General features: G+C 40.4%; 1 pseudogene; it reads right to left on the bottom strand.

Annotated features, from left to right (window-relative positions):
• Nucleotides 1–12564: 12564 nt before the first annotated feature.
• LOC149188274 (protein DWD HYPERSENSITIVE TO UV-B 1 pseudogene) lies at nucleotides 12565–13407 on the bottom strand (annotated as a pseudogene).
• Between the last annotated feature and the right edge of the window lie 5878 nt (nucleotides 13408–19285).

The following is a 19285-nucleotide window of genomic DNA, read 5'->3' as shown; positions in this document are numbered from 1 at the left end:
GATGATGGAACCACATTTCTACACCCTGAGATGGTTGTGATTTGGTTTGATTTCTTCTATCCCTGCCTTCACGCAGGTGGTTTCGCTCTAGGGCTTACAAGGAAAATCCTCTATTCCAGTCCTCAATACCATTGTGAAAGTATATGGTCGACCTTCGCGTAGCCGTAACCTGTGGCTCAGGTATTTTTGGCTGCTATGGAAGCGTGCCATGCAAATTCCTCAATTATGCTAAGTGATTTTCTTATCTTGTCAAATACTTAAAGTTATCACTGCGTAAGTAGATATTCGTAATTGCATTCAATTATTAAATGTAATTGCATCCATTCGTGTATCATATAAGCGTAATAAAGGAAATTCATACATAATACATCCAAACCCATCAATAGAACAAAGACACATAAATGGTAGAATAATGCTTTTTATTAATATCTCCCAAGTGTTACAGAATATGTCCACCCTGTGCACATAGCTATAGGGGTGTACGCACTTAGTTGCAGACTTCTACCCTACACCTCTTTGCACTCAGCTGCAGAGCCTTTATCTACACTATGACCCAAGACTTAGAATTATTTTTCAAAGCTATCACTCTATTACATGATCTGCCATTCTATTGATTGATGCCTAAACTACTTAGAGCTTAGCTCTTTTTATACAATCTCATGGTCCACGGACCATGGGTAGGTCTCTTACAACCGACTTTACTTTACAAAACTAAGGGTGGACTACCCTTTTTGACACATAACACCCTCACGCTCTGGGACCACATAATGTGGAGTCTTTACAATTATATTACAAAAATTGATTTAACATGGGCTTTTAGCCCCAAAACTGCCCTTGGGGGATCCCGCTCCCAACAAAATTCAACCTAGTTGAGTCTTCTAGCCACATCATTATATTAAAATAACACCCTGAATCTGCAAAAAACATGGCCAACAGAGGAGGAGGCGACAACAGGAACAATGTTATAAATCAGGAATAGGAGAGGGTATAGGACAACCTCTATTTGAGGGGAACAATGGTGGACCAAGAGGTGGGCCAGAGGAGCAAGAAGAAGAGGAAAAAACTTTTGGATTCCCTATCTTTGACATAACTAGAGATGTTACCATGAAGAATATATTACTGGCATCACTTCCACTTTTTCACAGTATGTGAACTGAAGACGTTGATGCCTTTCTCTTTGAATTTGACATCCTTTGCAGAGGCTACAATTATTATAATGATGCACAAAAACTGAAATTATTCCCTTCCACCATAAAAGACTCATCCTTGAGATGGTTCATGAGCCTAGGAGAACATACCATTTATTCCTAAGATGATATGAAATTTATTTTCCTTAAAAAAATATTAGGACTACTCAAAAAGTAGAGATGTAAATGATATCTTTAGGATGCAACAGATGGAGGACAAAATCCTAGAAGAATATCTAGAGAGATTCCTTTATAACTATCAGAAGTCATAGGGGGAGCCTTAGATGAACAATCCATTAGGAATATCTTCTTGAAATCATTAAGCGAAGAATGTATTGAGACATTTAATCTCTTAAGTGTTGGTGATGTTTATAAAAACCTTTTTCTGAAGTAGTTGAATTATGTCGAACCTATTCAAGGAGTCAAGCTAAAGTAGGTAAAAGAATCAAGGACAACCCAAGAGATTATGTGCCAAAGAACTAAAAATTTGTAATTAATCCTGTTACTAGGGTTGAGCTAGGAAATCTTTTGGAAATTTTTAAAATATACATTTTAAAAACCATTAGTGACCAGCTAGACACCTTCAAAATTAGGAGAAAAGAAGAAGAGGAGAGAGTTTTCATGGAAATATTTTGTCCTAAATGGAAACGAAAATATATGGAGAGGGAATGCACTATCAATATGGTTGAAGTATGTGTAATTTGTGCCTTTGAACGTGCCACCGAAAAGTGCCCAGCCATTCCCGAATTTCAAGCCATTTATAAAGGTAGTATGGAGGCTAATGACCCATCTCGAACAAACAAAAAGTTTTCATGGAAAGGGCCAAATGAAAACATATATTGGGACCCTAATCTGAAAAACTTTGTTCAAAACCAACCATGGAAATTTCAGCCATCCTACTGCCCTTGGAGTAGTCAACAACCACAAAATTTCCCATGGAACCAAGGGTGGAGAGGAAACTTTTATGGGAATACATTCCAACCCCAAAATTAGTTGTATCCTCAATATCAAAGCATCCTAGCATTCCCTATACATATAATATTCCTCCATATCAACAAAGATATAACCCAAATTATTATCAGCACCCCTTGTTGCCACCACCTCCTCTCCACCAACTTCTACCCTCAAGTTCTAACTCATCACCTCTGGAGGCACTGCAACCATTTAACCCACCTCGACCTACCTTGTTTCCTGCACAACTTGTAGCTAATCCCAATCACAATAAACAACCTCAACCTCTACAAAACATGTAATTACATCCCTTTCCCGCCTATGTTATTACTATTGTCCCAATGAGTGAAATTCAGTTGAGATATGGGAAAACAGTTAATAAGGAAAAAGAAGTTGTCATAATTCAGGAAGAGGACTCTACAAAAAAAATATGAAAATCACCAACATAAAGAAAATAAAAAACAAAATGAACCAGAAGAACCAAATGAACCTCCTTACTCGGAAAGGTTACTTGTTAAGAAAACTGAGATCCCTATAGAATATGATCTAGAATCTGAATTAAGGAACATCTGTATCAAAATACCCTTGTTACAAGCCATTAGAGACATTCCTATATATACTAAAATCATTAAATATCTTTGCATTAAGAAACCGGGTAGAAAAGGACATAAAAATCAGAATGTGAAAATCATGAGTGAAATGACCAAAATGATTTTTGATTTACCATTGAAGTATAACGATCCAGGAAACCCCATAGTTACCATAGAAATCAATGGATCTCTCTTGCCAAACACCCTTGTAGATCTAGGTGCAAAAATAAACACCATGACATTTGAAACCATGACATCCTTACAGCTACAAGGAATCAAACCCACACCTATAATCTTGGAATTAGCAGACAAATCCATTGTCAAACCCATGGGGATCTTAGAAGACATAGTGGTCACAATCACCTCTTGGCAATATCCCATTGATTTTATTATAATTTCTCCAAAAAATTCTAGACCAGGACATCCAGTAGTCCTAGGATGCCCTTGGTTAGCTACTACTGATGTTGTCATAGGGTGTAGAAATGGAGAAATGATCATTTCCAATGGATCACATAATCAAACATTGACAATTTTTCCTCCTGCTCAAATAGCTGCTGAAGTACCTCTCTGGTTAGAGAGTCCTTATGGGGATGAAGATTGTATGTTTCCTTTTTTAACTTTAGAAAAATCTAGAGGACTCCAAGAACAATCAAAAGATCATATTTTACAACAATTTTTATCTGATATTTCTTGCATCAATTATCCCATCTCTTTTAACAGTTATCAGCATGTTTTCAGTAATGAGTTTCAGGAAGCTTGTCATCTAGCTGTATTTGTGACATTTACTATGGAAGAATTAGAAGCCAACAATGAAATCACTACTGAACCTATTGAGATCAGTGATGGGAAGATCCTATACATTGGCACTAAGTTAAACACAAAACAAAAGCAACAATTGTTAAGCATGGTTCAAGAGCAATCTGGAGCATTTTCTTGGGACTACTTAGATATGAAAGGTATACACCCAAACACATGCATACATCATATCTATACTAATGATGAAAGAAACCTATCAGGAAGCTGCAAAGGCACATGAACCCAACCTTGAAAGAAATTATCAAAGAGTGTTACCGGGAAAAGTGTCTATTTAGAACTGCTCTATCCCACTAAGGTGTGACAGCTGCCTTAGAAACAAACAGAGAAAAACTACTTTTATATTTCCTTTATGAACTATAAATAGGGAGGAATAGAAAGAACCAACCTGTGTCTTGCGCTAATCCTTTGATCCAATCCCTCTCTTCTTTGACAGCTTCCAGCTACCTGCTCCCTTACTTGCCCAGCTTCATGAAGTACCTGTAAGATCACAGAAGAATAAAACTATACAAAGACATGGATATATATTCATAAACAACTTAGGATCAGATTTAAGTTAACCATACAAATGTAACAAGCTTCAATGATACAAAAGTATGGAGGAGAAACTCAAATAGTTTTTATTGATAAACAAGAAGATCCAGGAGGAGTTACAACCGATGATTCCTGACCCAGCATCAACCTCCCAGCAAAGAAGCCCCTCTTCACCTCCAACAAAGCATAGATCACCCAATTCTTTGATGTTTGTCTCAAAACCAACAGCAATTCCTTACAATGTGCAAAATTCCAGCCTCTGGATCTCCAGTATGAGGGATCCGTATATATATGTGTGTAAGGAGGATGAGTCAGCTTGTGATTTGATTAGTGTCTTCTCTCTATCAGTTCTTGCTTCCACTTGGAGACTGAAGGCCTCTTACTCATCCTTGGTCGAATTCAGTGAGGCAAGTGTCATAGGAGAAGATTCTGGAAGCTTCCATTGTCTTTCCACCTCGCGGAATGACACTGCCATTTGTCATTTCTCGCCCAACTGTTATAGACATTTTTGTGCCTTACAGCTCTAAGCATGAAATTTCCATAAAACAAGGGCTCCTAAGTCCCTAAAAGTGTTTTTCTAACTCCTAAAGGAACAAGGTCAACAAATTACAACTTCTCCCAGAAGTTCTCCACCAGAAACTGCTTAGAACTAGTCAAATCAGGATCATTTCAGCTGCTCCACTAGCCAAGTGCGTTGCATAGCACCTAATTCCACTAGCTAGGTGTGTTTCAATGCACCTAAATGCACTACCAGGGTGCATTGAGTGGGAAATGACAAGTGGCAGAGTCATTCCACGAGGTGGAGAGACAATGGAAGCTTCCAGAATCTTCTCCAATGACACTTGCCTCACTGAATTCGACCAAGGATGAGTAAGAGGCTCTCAGTCTCCAAGTGGAAGCAAGAACTGACAGAGCGAAGCCACTAATCAATTCATGAGGTGACTCATCCTCCTTGCATACATCTATATATGGATCCCTCATCCCAGAGATCCAGAGGCTAGAATTTTGCACATTGTAAGGAATTGTTGTTGGTTTTGAGATATATATCAGAGAATTGGGTGATCTATGCTTTGTTGGGGTTGAAGAAGGGACTTCTTTGCTGGGAGATTGATGCTGGGTTAGGAATCATCGGTTGTAACTCCTCCTGGATCTTCTTGTATATCAATAAAACTATTTGAGTTTCTTCTCCATGCTTGTGTTTCATTGATGTTTGTTACATTTGTATGGTTAACTTAAATCTGATCCTAAGTTATTTATGAATATAAGCCCATGTCTTTGTATAGTTTCTTCCTTCTGTGATCTTGCAGGTACTTGGTGAAGCTAGGCAAGCAAGGTAGTAGGTAGCTGGAAGTTGTCAAAGAGGAGAGAGATTGGATGAAAGGACTAGCGCAAGACACAGGTTGGTTCATCTTATTCCTCTTCATTTATAGTTCATAAAGAAGAACACAAAAGTAGTTTTCTCTGTTTGTTTCTAGGGTTGCTGTCACACCTTAGTGGGATAGAGCAGATCTAGATAGACACTTTTCCCGATAACAAAATGGCGACTCCGCTGGGGATCGTGTCTAGTTAGTTTGTTTTTGTTTCTCTTGTTGTTTGTTTCATAAACTTAGAAGTAGCCATCGAACTGCATTTGCCATTGACAAATGCAAAGTAGACATCTGCTGCTTCAATCCACTCACTGGATCTGTTTATGATTTGAACAACTGATTCATAAACTAACTAATCACCCTTGTGATAGCTCTTAGAAGCCCTCTTAGATCTACCTCTGATTGTGTATTATTGATTGCTTTTACCCGGCCAAAAACCATAGATTAAACTGCAAACCGTGACCGAGAACCCGGATAGAATTCTCGTTTCTGCCCCAGCGCAGGCTCTGTGAAGAGGTTTTGCATTTCAACGCACTTCCCGAGAGGGCTACCTGCGCTGCAATGCAGTTTCTCTGTGTAACAGGTGCGTTGATCAGCCTAGCCTTGTGTAGCTGAGGTTCTTTGCTTCATTTTTCTAGTTTTGTCTCTGTTTTTTGTAGCTTGTGATCAGTATTTCACTGTTTCAAACCCCTTTTCCTTACTGATATTCCACCTCAGTTGTACAAAAGAAACTGTCGATGTTTTTTGTGTGTTTGTTACGTCATTTACGGTTTTCCATTGCGAAATTAAAATAGTCGTACTGACATCCTTTGATTTAGATCTGTCGCAAGTGTCGATTTTGATCATAGGAGAAAGTTTATTTGCTGTTGATAGTCGATTATGCTTTTACTTTTGCATTTGGCTTGAATTTGTCACCTTCTAGTGTCAAAACGAGTATTTATTCCAAAATCATAAAGTGTCATAATCGTCTCTACCTTTTGATTTCGAAAAGAAGCTTGTTTGTGTTTGTCACTTGAAAGCAAATTCAAATTTGTACAACAACTTTCTTTTTAGGCATCAATATTAAGAAAGTGAAAAACAAAACACATGCATGTGCATTTGCATATTGGCAGTCTGTTTGGCTTGATTTAGGAAAGTGCATTTACAGTGTGCTCTTTGCTCTTTGTGAAAATATTGTGTCTTTCTTTTCCCTTAGTAGCTAGGATTTTCATTGCTGAAAAGAGATAAAAGCTTGTTTATCATCTTTAGATTGCATTTTAGGAATTACATCTATATCTCGTGGTGATCCCAAAAGGCAAACTTCATAAGAAAGATCAACCTAAAATAAATTCAATGAACTTAACAACGCTTTGTAACTTAACGCACAACATTTAGAGGTCTAGGCTAGAGACGTATTCCGACGTCGTAAAGACTGGTAACTGTTGTCCTCACTGATGGTTGGGTGATTCCTCCACTTTGAGACGATAAGTGCCAGTACGGACTTGTGCTCCCACGTACCGTCGAGTATATATTGGGAGACCCCTATAGGCTTAAAACCTTTATCCATAGGAAGCCGTGTCGGCCGCCCTACTGATCACAATGCACCGAACACAGCATTCGGGAAGATTGACTGCCGTACCGTAAAAAGTATTCTGCAGTTTTGCGATTGGTTTGGTACTCCCTCTACCTCCATAGCAGTCCCTTTCATTCCTTTTCAAACTCCTTAACGGAAAAGGTCCATCTGAGCACTTGCGACTTCAGGCTCATTAAAAATCGAAGGAGACTAGAGTCATCTTTTGTTTTTTCTCGACTCTTAAAAACTGAAAAAACAAGTTGTGTCAAAGCATGTTAAAATTTATTTTAAACAGAATATTCATACCGTTTTCCTACGTTGATCTTGGGTTGAGAAAATGGAACCTACCAACCAAGGAATTCCCCTTGGTGGAAATCCTAGTCCCTTCTCCTCTTGGGGAGATGTTGGTACGCCCCATATGGCCACATTGTCGCTTCCAGGACTGACAATTGGCTTGCCAGTATGGCTCTTCTCAACCAATGTTGTTCAGAACACCACTATTCCTGAACAATTGAATCAGCAATTAGACGAGTCCAGAGTTACCCACCAGCCTTCTACTTCCTCTAATTCTTCCTCTCCTCCTTCCTCTTCGCTTGATGGAACTGGTAAAGCTAAAAGCCAAGTTCCTAAGGAGAAGAAGGAAAAGAAGAAGAAAGAGAAAAAGAAGAAGGAGCCAAAGGTGAATGGGGGAAAATGAGTGTCGTCTAACGAAAATCCACACACTGCACCGACCACGTCTAAATCGCCATGTGTCATTTGCAAAGGAGACCACTTTCACAGAGATTGTCCTTGCATCCCTCGGATACTAAGGTACTAGTCTCCTCGTTTTCACAATCTGGTTTCATCAACCTCTGGTGATCATGTTGAAAACACACCGTCAACTAGTGAAAGTGAAGCCCCAGGACAAAAAGGGAAAGCCAGATTTCCTTGTAAACTGTGCAAAGGCAATCATGCCCTCCACCGTTGTCCCTTCTTAGACAAAGCTAAGAGAGTTTTGGATGATCGTCTAGTTTCACCGTTACGACTTCCTCCTGGATACAAAAAACTCTTGCCGAGTCTGTCACTAGTTGAGAATCTAGCTGGCCCGCTCAGGTGGTTGGCTGAAGCGCGTATCATTGAAGATAAACCAACTGAATCCATACCAGACGAAAGTCAAAAGGTCGAGCCGGCAGTTGACCCGGTCTTGCCTTCAGAGGTTTTATCTTCAGATGATACAGTCACTGAAGAGAACAAGGATGACACCATCCAAATTCTCTTCATCAACATAGACTTCGACGAACATGGGGGCAATCTACCCGTTCCTTTACCGCAGGAAGGAAGTTCTTCAGAGCCATACCCATCCGTCTATTCGGTCCCACCTCCAAGCAACCTAGTTGTCTCCTTCGACTGGAATCAACTAGGCAGACCCCGCCTACTAGCTAGCATACCATTCCGAATTATCGTTCAAATATATAGAATGGTCATGGCTGGTACCATCATATATGAGGGGGCTTCTGTGAGTATCCTTTCCTCTACTGCTTGGAAAGCGCTTGGTTCTCCATCGCTTTTGCCTGAGATGAGAAATTTGACAAGCTTTGATAAAGGAACCAGTCAACCTTTAGGGATCCTTCCCGATGTGCCCATAACATTGAGAAGGAAGACAGTTTGCATGAACGTCAAGGTAGTTCAAGGACCCTTGGATTATAACCTACTCCTTGGACGAGACTATATTTATTGCATGGGAGCCATCGTCTCCTCACTCTTTAGAGTAATGTGCTTTCCGCACGAAGGAAGAGTGGTCAAGCTCGTGGACCAGCTTTCATTTCCCGAATCGCACATAGCAAATAGTCATATACCGTCCCTAAATGGTCTCTTCACGCAAGAAATGTCTCCATCCCCAGTCCATCCTCCCGATGAGCGCGAGTAATTCGGAGGGATATGACTGAAACCCAGGGGGCATGCGTCCTGGTCTGCTTTGGCAGGAAAACTTCGGGTATAGGGTAGGTTTCCGCGGGAGAATATGACTAGTCTGTACCCCGTCCATCGGTGGAAGAGGGGTTATTATAGAATAAGATTCTCTTGTCAAAGTTATGTGAGTTGGCAGACGTCGTCGCTCACCTTTGTTTATCTCGGTAGACATCGCCGAAGAAGTGTTTTGTTTGCGCCGTAAATAGAACAATCTTTGGGTAACCTGTAAGAGGTAGGCCTCTCCTGATAGAACAAATGTTTTGTTTGCAAATTGAGGGGTAACCTTGAAACCATATTTTATACCTGGGGGCATGCAAACCTTTTGGAATGCAAGCAAAGGGCGACTATTTATTTTTTAAATTTTTAGGTCCTCCCTTTAAACCCGTAGGCTAACCCTTTAAACTCGTAGGATTAGTCGTCACCTAACTTGCATAAAGAAAGGATGTGGGGCAAAAATCTAAAAGTTGCCATTTTTATATGAGACATTCTTATCATACGACTGGATTAATCGAACAGTTTTAGCACATAGTTCAAGCTCGTTAAAAAATAAACATAAGATATGAGCAAATGTTTCCACCCGCGTTTAAGCTCATTAAAAAATGAACTATCCCCCGGTAAATAACCACCGTGAATGAAGCATTTCAGCCATTAAAGCCTTGGTCGTGTTTGCACCGTCACCTCCACTTTTCATTGGCCGATCATTCACCTCCATTTGATTGTTTACCCATTTTGAAGAACAGCTGCGAAGAGTGATTTCACTAGCCATCCTTGTGACATTGCTGTGATTGGAAAATTCCAAACCTTACCTGGAATAAACTGCTACCCATTCTATCACTCGTTCCTCAAAAGACGAGTCTTCTTTAAGCTCTTTTCAACTGACTCGTAAAATATGAAAAGATTGCTGAGTTTTGGCCTTCCAGCTCGTTAAAGTGACCGGAAGTGCTATCCCTCCTCTAGATTTTAATCTTTTTGGACCTGAGGGATTATTGCACAAAAAGATCGAGCGCTTGTTTTGTTCAGCTCGTTAAAGCTAATCGAAAATTCATCCCTGTTGTATTGTTTTATACTTTTTCGGACTTAAGGGATTAGATGACAAAAACGTAATTTCGGAGTTACCTTTACGTACCTTTTCAGACTCTCTAAAAATGAAAAGGACCGAGTTATCTTTGTCGTTAGACTCGTTAAAAATATTAATAGCGACAAACTTGTCTTTAGACGAGAACGAGCTTCACTATCGCTAGGCTCGTTAAAACATAGTGATGCGTTTGCCCGAAGGGAAAATTATAGAACAAGCATATGTTATCCTCCTCAAGCTTGAAAAAAATAAAGAGGTACTGGTCAGCAATGACTGGGGAAAAATTGGGAAGAAAACTCAAAGAAACTTTATTGGTAGCAAGTCGCTCTTGAACATGACACTTCCACTTTGTGCCTGAGTCAGGTTGGGTTGTTCAATTCACCGGTCACATCGCCATGGTCTCACCATACCATCCACATTTGGGGTTAATGCTACCAATCCATCACATAAGTGTCTCCAACATGTTCAAGAGAAGTCATCTAGAAAGGCCACCTGTGTCCCGCCCACTACCATACATTATACTCCATTCTTTCATGACCACCACCCTGAACCATATATCACCAGATAGTTTTCACCTCCTTCAAAATCATTTGCTCCATTCCGTGTCATCGATGTGGGATTCATTAAGGCCCTCATATGACGGATCACTTCTTGTCGACATCAGCTCATTATCCAAGAAGTTGGTCTAGGAACACCCCATTCAGTACTTTGAAGCTTGCATACCTCAATGGCAAGTTTCTCACTTCCGACGACAGGTATACATCAATGACCTTCGACCGAAAGATTTTGCGTGGTGTTCGACGCGAAGTCCTTTATTCACACCACGTGAATTGTACTGCAGTTCCTTGAGGGTCATTATCATTATCGGTGATTCCTCTCGCGCTTGTTAACAGTTTACATCATTGACTGGTAATCAAGCGATGTATTTCCATGTTCGACTTCAAAACATTTCTCACATGGATCGACTTGTACTTCGAGTGAAGATCGGACGAGATTGAAGACCCCGGATCTAGTTTCATCCATCCGGGCTGCGATATATATTTAGGAAAATAAAGACATTTAAATGTACAACATTGCAGCACAGATAATCATCCTACCAAAAGGATGATGGCTCTATCAGAATCATCAGTCTACCATCAAACAGTTGTATGTCCTATGTACATGAAAATGAATTTATAAAGCTGAGCATGGGAATGCTCGCCTCAGCTAGATCATGAAAATAGTATGAAGATAATGTATCATATTGTATCTTATTACAGGTCTCCTCCCAGCTGTTATCACAAAATCAGTACTAAGGGCTGCTACCTAGCAAGATTTCATGAAACTATTTCAAACCAGGCTCTTAACTAAGGCTTAGCCTCCTTAGTCTGAGAGGGCTCTCTCATAGATTATTGATATTGAACAAGATGGCTAACTCTTACAAGACACATGAAAAATAAGCTGGCTGGACAAAATTGCTTCCCATTGGGCTTATGGAGTCTTATAAATTTCAGTAAACAAAAGCACTGTCTTTTCATGGAAGTCAAGGCTCTTTACATCAGATGTTCAAACATACTTTACAAAACCACAGCTTGCCAAGCATACAGGAAGTCAAAGCATTGAACATGAATTCTGAGTGATTATGCTGTAACAATATTGTAAAAAGAACACTAAGAGAATATACCACCATACATTTGAACAATATGATCTATTGAGAATCTTGAGAAGAAACAACAGTTGTTTTTTCTATTACTGTAATCTGCTTCACATAAACCAAAACAGTCTTCTCTAAAAACATCCAACCCCTATTACATTCTAGTCTGATCTATTTATAGGAATACATTCTTCCCTCTCTAGAGCGAGCTCAAAGGCTCTATTAACTACTCCTATATGCTATTTAACTAATTCATTAATTACAAAAGCGCTGAGCTGTAATTATACAAAATCCTAATCAAACTAAAACACTAATTCCATTCTCCTCGTAAAATTATTCTTCTTGAATCCTTGACAGTTGTCCTCCTTCAGTTAGGCTGAGATGATTAAGCTACAGATGCAAGGAACACTGACTTTGGATACCTGTTAGCGCTGATGGATCATTTATCATCAGGATCAAGACACCTATTTTTAAGATCCCTGTCTCCTTCCATCCTTTGAAAGTTCAGCAACATGTCCCAGCCCTTTTAATAACCCCAGGTATGGAATGCTGCCATGTTTCTGATGTGCTATAGGTTGTATTGATGGACAGGTGTTTCTCTTCCTCAACTCGCGTTCACATTATCATAATAGCTGTTCTGTGTTTAAAATCATCACCTACAGCAGTTTCGTAGCGCGCTACGAAACTGCTGTGTGATTTAAAAAACATAGTCTTCCTCTAAATTCCTCACAAAATTGAATAACTGCTGTTTGCTAGGCTTCACGGTTCACCATTTGAACTATTCATACTTGAAAAAAGCCAACCTATAAATAACCAATTGCTCATATTCATCCTTGAAGACCGAAAACCCCGCAAGCAAGTCTGCCACCAACATTTCCTGTGCTCTTACTCAGTCCATGGCCACCTTTGCCAAGATCATGTATGAGCACAGCATATACGAACAACTTTTTTCTCACAACTCCCACTAATAATGTAATCCCTCCCATTCATATAATATGCCCGAGTATAGTTCTGAGCACATCCTGTAGGAGCAATGTCAAATTTCATATGTAGCCTTCCATCCACAGCTAAGTGTTGCTTGACCTCATTATCCACAGCTGAGGAAAGGATATAATGATCATCACGAGAAAAGCACACCATCACATTCCCTCTTAAGCTGGTCGTTGTATACAAAGGATATGTAGGCTTTTGTCGTAAGTCCCACGTTTTGATTTCCTGATCAAATGATGAAGTCGCAAACAAGTATGGGGAATGATGAGCAAACTTTACCACATTTATATGTTCACGGTGGAGATCTTCGAAAACTTGTAACCGTTTTCCACTGCACACATCATACAGAGCAACATGTTTTGAATATCCACTAGCAAGGAAATAATTATCTGTTGCATTAATATGGACAGATGTTAATTTCTCAAACTCTTCATATGTGTAAGTGGCAGGGTTTCTACTGCTGCTGCCTGCACCATATCTGGAAGGAAGAACAGTTGAGCGCATTCGGTTCACATCACATAGTTGTAATGTGCCATTGTCAGAACTTCCTAATGTTTGCGTGCATGCCCAGTCATCACCATCTCCATCCTCTGCCCAAACCTTGATAGAATTATCATAACTAGCAGAGACCAAAATGTCACGATTAGGGTGCACCATCTTGACATCCTGTGTATGACCTTGCAGTACTGAAACACACTCAAACTCATTCCCTGGTTGAACATCCCAAATCCAGACAGACTTATCACGACCACATGTGGCAAGTAGCATACCAGACGCGCTCCAAGAAACACTTTTGACTTCATTCTCATGGCCCTCTAAGGAGGCAATGCATTCAAATTCACCACCAACATTTTCCAGATTGCAGTAGTTGCATCAAAACATGCTGGTGTAGTTTTCTGGGCACGGTCCAAACGAATGTGGCCCCTGCCTTGTTTATTTTTTATTTTTGCAATGTATATTGCACATTTCTGCCAATCCCGTTTTCCCCATGCATACTTTCTGTCAACAATATCAATCTCCTCTGATTCTGAAATGAATTTAGCATTTCTCATATTGCCATGCACTGTGTTATGCGAACCAGGGTGATCGATCAGAAGTCGGCAAAATTAGCCACAAGAATGACATCTTGTCTCACAATAATGTACAGCAACTTCATTAGTTGTATGAACATGGGGTCCTTCATGGCTCCTCTTGAATGCTGGTACTGAGACACAACAATCCTTTCGTAGACTGTCCTGCTCTGATACATGCTCATACTCGAAAGATCCTCTGCGCCCTTGGAATTTCCTTGTTTGGCGAACTAACTCCGTAAAAATCTCACATATTCCAGGCAACCCGCATTTTTCAGGGTAAACGTGCTCATTCCACCAAGCATCAATTTCGCCCTCTGTCCCCAATATAACAGGCATTCAATCATGAAGCCACGCCAACGCCTTAGAGGAACGTGTAGTCAAAATAGTAAATGTAAAGAATATTCCTCCTTCAGAAACTTGCCATGTGTCATAAAGAGCTGCAGGTAGGCAAAGAAAAGCTACGAGGGATGAAACTTCATGAGGCTCAGCAAGACGCTTTAAAGGAGTACGATCAAGTAACACAAACTATTTGTCTTCCAAGAGCTTCTCCATGAGTGATGTCTTGGTATGCCATGGTGCCACACAGTTAACACGTATGTTGTCACTTGTCCACTCACATGCAAGATTTTTTGTGAGTTGGCTCATTGCTCCTTTGCTGGCTGCATATATGGTACCAGAGAATAGCTACAACACCAACAACCGATGAAATGAAAACAATGCTTCCCCTTTTTTGATGCTTTTAGTAGAGGATGTGACAGCTGAGATATATGATAAGCTGATTCAAAGTTGGTAGACATAAGAAATGAGAAATCCTCATATTTGTACCGACATTATTAATCAACATATTGAGTTTCCCATTGCAAAACGAAAAACATATTTCAATCAGCTCCTCTTGTGCTGAACAAGATGATAAAACACAGACTGTACCATCAAACTGCAGCCCAGATTCCTTTCACTGAGTCAAACATTCATTAAAATCCTTCTCTATACGCGAACATGTCATTAACAGTGGAAATCCTTTGTTCATTTATCTTGAAAATGTATATAGAATGGTTGCTTCTTCGCTCCATCCTTTTTTCACTCGTAAAACCCTTCAACTGACACAAGGCAATGATAACTTGGAATAAGTCGACAAACAGAAACCTTCTCATAATCGATTCTGATCAAGCATTGATTTCAAAAAGGACCACGATTTTGAGACTTGAGTATGAAACAGAGTTTTGATGGACCTTCGTTGGTGATCATGAGAACCTGCCACAACAGCTGTGAGCGCAAAGCAAAATTACCACTGGAATGTTCCCCTTCAATGGAGTATAAGCCCACATATAACAGCTTGACAAACCTCGTTTCCTGCAGTGTTTCCATCAATTCACTTTAAATATCTGTCATTTCCCAATTTCGCAGCGCAGCCAGTGCAAGGTCAGTGTTTTCGCTACGAAATCACTAAAACAGATGGCGTTGCGAAACTGCTAACGGATTTATGTGCTGTAAAAACACCCTGACTTTAAGCTAGGCTAATTACAACAGACTTTTCAGTGATAACAGCAGCATTGAAAGAACTTTGGATCCTCCTAATAAAGCATTTCACCTGATAAACGGCCTCATACTTTAGGGGGCAACTGTTATAGACATTTTTGTGCCTTACAGCTCTAAGCATGAAATGTCCATAAACCAAGGGCTCCTAAGTCCCTAAAAGTGTTTTTCTAACTCCTAAAGGAACAAGGTCAACAAATTACAGCTTCTCCCAGAAGTTCTCCCCCAGAAACGGCTCAGAACTAGTCAAATCAGGATCATTTCAGCTGCTCCACTACCCAAGTGCGTTGCATAGCGCCTAAGTCCACTAGCTAGGTGCATTGCAACGCACCTAAATGCACTACCAGGGTGTGTTGAGCGGGAAATGACAAGTGGCAGAGTCATTCCACAAGGTGGAGAGACAATGGAAGCTTCCAGAATCTTCTCCAATGACACTTGCCTCACTGAATTCGACCAAGGATGAGTAAGAGGCTCTTAGTCTCCAAGTGGAAGAAAGAACTGACCGAGAGAAGCCACTAATCAATTCATGAGCTGACTCATTCTCCTTGTATACATCTATATATGGATCCCTCATCCCAGAGATCCAGAGGCTGGAATTTTGCACATTGTAAGGAATTGTTGTTGGTTTTGAGATACATATCAGAGAATTGGGTGATCTATGCTTTGTTGGGGTTGAAGAAGGGACTTCTTTGCTGGGAGATTGATGCTGGGTTAGGAATCATCGGTTGTAACTCCTCCTGGATCTTCTTGTATATCAATAAAACTATTTGAGTTTCTTCTCCATGCTTGTGTTTCATTGATGTTTGTTACATTTGTATGGTTAACTTAAATCTGATCCTAAGTTATTTATGAATATAAGCCCATGTCTTTGTATAGTTTCTTCCTTCTGTGATCTTGCAGGTACTTGGTGAAGCTGGGAAAGCAAGGGAGCAGGTAGCTGGAAGCTGTAAAAGAGGAGAGAGATTGGATCAAAGGACTAGCGCAAGACACAGGTTGGTTCATCCTATTCCTCTTCGTTTATAGTTCATAAAGAAGAACACAAAAGTAGTTTTCTCTGTTTGTTTCTAGGGCTGCTGTCACACCTTAGTGGGATAAAGCAGATCTAGATAGACACTTTTCCCGATAACACCAACGCACCCTCATAGTGCATTTAGGTGCGTTGCAACGCACCTAGCCAGTGGATTTAGGTGCTATGCAACGCACTTAGCTAGTGGAGCAGCTGAAATGATCCTGTTTCGACTTATTCTAAGCAGTTTCTGTTGGAGAACTTCTGGGAGAAGCTGTAATTTGTTGACCTTGTTCCATTAGGGGTTAGAACAACACTTTTAGGGACTTAGGAGCCCTTGGTTTATGGACATTTCATGCTTGGAGCTGTAAGGCACAAAAATGTCTATAACAATTGCCCCCTAAAGTATGAGGCCGTTAATCGGGTGAAATGCTTTATTATGAGGATCCGAAGTTCTTTCAATGCTGGGAGGAGACCTGTAATAAGATACAATACAATACATTATCTTCATACTGTTTTCATGATCTAGCTGAGGCGGGAATTCCCATGCTCGACTTTATAAATTCATTTTCATGTACATAGGACAGACAATCGTCTGATTGTAGACTGATGATTCTAATAGAGCCATCATCCTTTTGGTAGGATGATTATCTGTGCTGCAATGTTGTACATTTGAATGTCTTTATTTCCTTGAATATATATCGTAGCCCGGATGGATGAAACTAGATCCGGGGTCTTCAATATCGTCTGATATTCACTCGAAGTACAAGTCGATCCGTGTGAGAAATGTTTTGAAGTCGAACATGGAGAGACATCGCTTGATTACCAGTCAATGATGTAAACTGTTAACAAGCGCGAGAGGAATCACCGATAATGATAATGATCCTCAAGGTACTACAGTACAATTCACGTGGTGTGAATAAAGGACTTGGCGTCGAACACCACGCAAAATCTCTCGGTCGAAGGTCATTGATGTAAACCTATCACCGAAAGTGAGAAACTTGCCATTGAGGCATGCAAGCTTCAAAGTACTGAATGGGGTGTTCCTAGACCAACTTCTTGGATAATGAGCTGATGTTGACAAGAAGTGATCCGTCATAGGAGGGCCTTAATGAATCCCACATCAATGACACGGAACGGAGCAAATGATTTTGATGGAGGTGAAAATGATCTGATGATATACGATTCAGGGTGGCGGTGATGAAGGAATGAAGTATAATGTATGGTAGTGGGTGGGGCACAGGTGGCCTTTCTGGATGACTTCTCTTGAACATGTCAGCGACACTGATGTGATGGATTGGTAGCATTAACCCCAAATGTGGATGGTATGGTGTGACCATGGCGATGTGACCGGTGATTGAAACAACCCAACCTGACTCGGACACAGAGTGGAAGTGTCATGTTCAAGAGCGACTTGCTACCAATAAAGATTCTTTGAGTTTTCTTCCCAATTTTTCCCCAGTCATTGCTGACCAGTACCTCTTTATTTTTGTCAAGCTTGAGGATGATAACATATGCTTGTTCTATAATTTTCCCTTCGAGCAAACCCATCGCTATGTTTTAACGAGCCTAGCGATAGTGAAACTCGTTCTCGTCTAAAGACAAGTTTGTCGCTATTAACCTTTTTAACGAGTTTAATGACAAAGATAACTCGGTCCTTTTCATTTTTACAGAGTCTGAAAAGGTACGTAAAGGTAACTCCAAAATTCCTTTTTCGTCATCTAATCCCTTAAGTCCGAAAACGTATAAAACAATACAGAAGGGATGAATTTTTGATAGCTTTAACGAGCCGAACAAAACAAGCGCTCGATCTTTTTGTGCAATAATCCCTCAGGTCCGAAAAGATTAAAATCTAGATGAGGGATAGCACTTCCTGTCCCTTTAATGAGCTGGAAGGCCAAGAACTCGGTAATCTTTTCATATTTTACGAGTCAGTTGAAAAGAGCTTAAAGAAGACTCGTCTTTTGAGGAACGAGTGATAAAATGGGTAGCAGTTGATTCCAGGTAAGGTTTGGAATTTTCCAATCACAGCAGTGTCACAAGGATGGCTAGTGAAATCACTCTTCGCAACTGTTCCTCAAAATGGGTAAACAATCAAATGGAGGTGAATGATCGTCCAATAAAAAAGTGGAGGTGACGGTGCAAACAAGACCAAGGATTTAATGGCTGAAGTACTACATTCAAGGTGGTTATTTAATGGGGAATAGTTCATTTTTTAATGAGATTAAATGCAGGTGGAAAGATTTTCTCGGTGCGGGTTTATTTTTTAACGAGCTTGAACTTTGCGGTAACACTGCTCGATTAATCCAGTCATATGATAAGAATGTCTCATATAAAAACGGCAACTTTTAGAGTTTTTCCCCATGTCCTTTCCTTATGCAAGTTAGGACACGACCAATCCTACGGGTTTAAAGGGTTAGAGGTCCTAAAAATTTAAAAAATAAATAGTCGCTCTTTGCTTGCACTCCAAAAGGTTTGAATGCCCCCAGGTATAAAACAGTGTTTCAAGGTTACCTCTACTTCTATCCACCAAAACATTTGTTTTACCGAGAGAGGCCTACCTCTTACAGGTTACCCAAAGATTGTTCTATTCGCGGCGCAAACAAAACACTTCTTCGGCAATGTCTACCGAAATAAACAAAGGTGAGTGGCGGCGCTTGCCAACTTACATAACTTTGACAAGAGAATCTTGTTCTAGAATAACCCTCTTTTCCACTCATGGATGGGGTACAGACTAGTCATATTCTCCCGCGGAAACCTACCCTATACCCGAAGTTTTCCTGCCGAAGCAGACCAGGATGCATGCCCCCTGGGTTTCAGTCATATCCCTCCGAATTACTCGCGCTCATCGGGAGGACGGTCTGGATATTGAGACATTTCTTGCGCGAAAAGACCATTCAGGGATGGTATATGACTATTTGCTATGCGTGATCCGGGAAATGAAAGTTGGTCCACGAGCTTGACCACTCTTCCTTCGTGCGGAAAACACATTACTCTAAAGAGTGAGGAGATAATTGCCTCCATGCAATAAATA

Source organism: Pinus tabuliformis, chromosome 3_1 (genome assembly GCF_031772625.1).
Source record: "Pinus tabuliformis cultivar Carrire ecotype Pingquan chromosome 3_1, CPIR1, whole genome shotgun sequence".
Classification (NCBI taxonomy): domain Eukaryota; kingdom Viridiplantae; phylum Streptophyta; class Pinopsida; order Pinales; family Pinaceae; genus Pinus; species Pinus tabuliformis.
The sequence above is the reverse complement of the archived record's forward strand: the minus strand, read 5'-3'. Positions and strand labels throughout refer to the sequence as shown.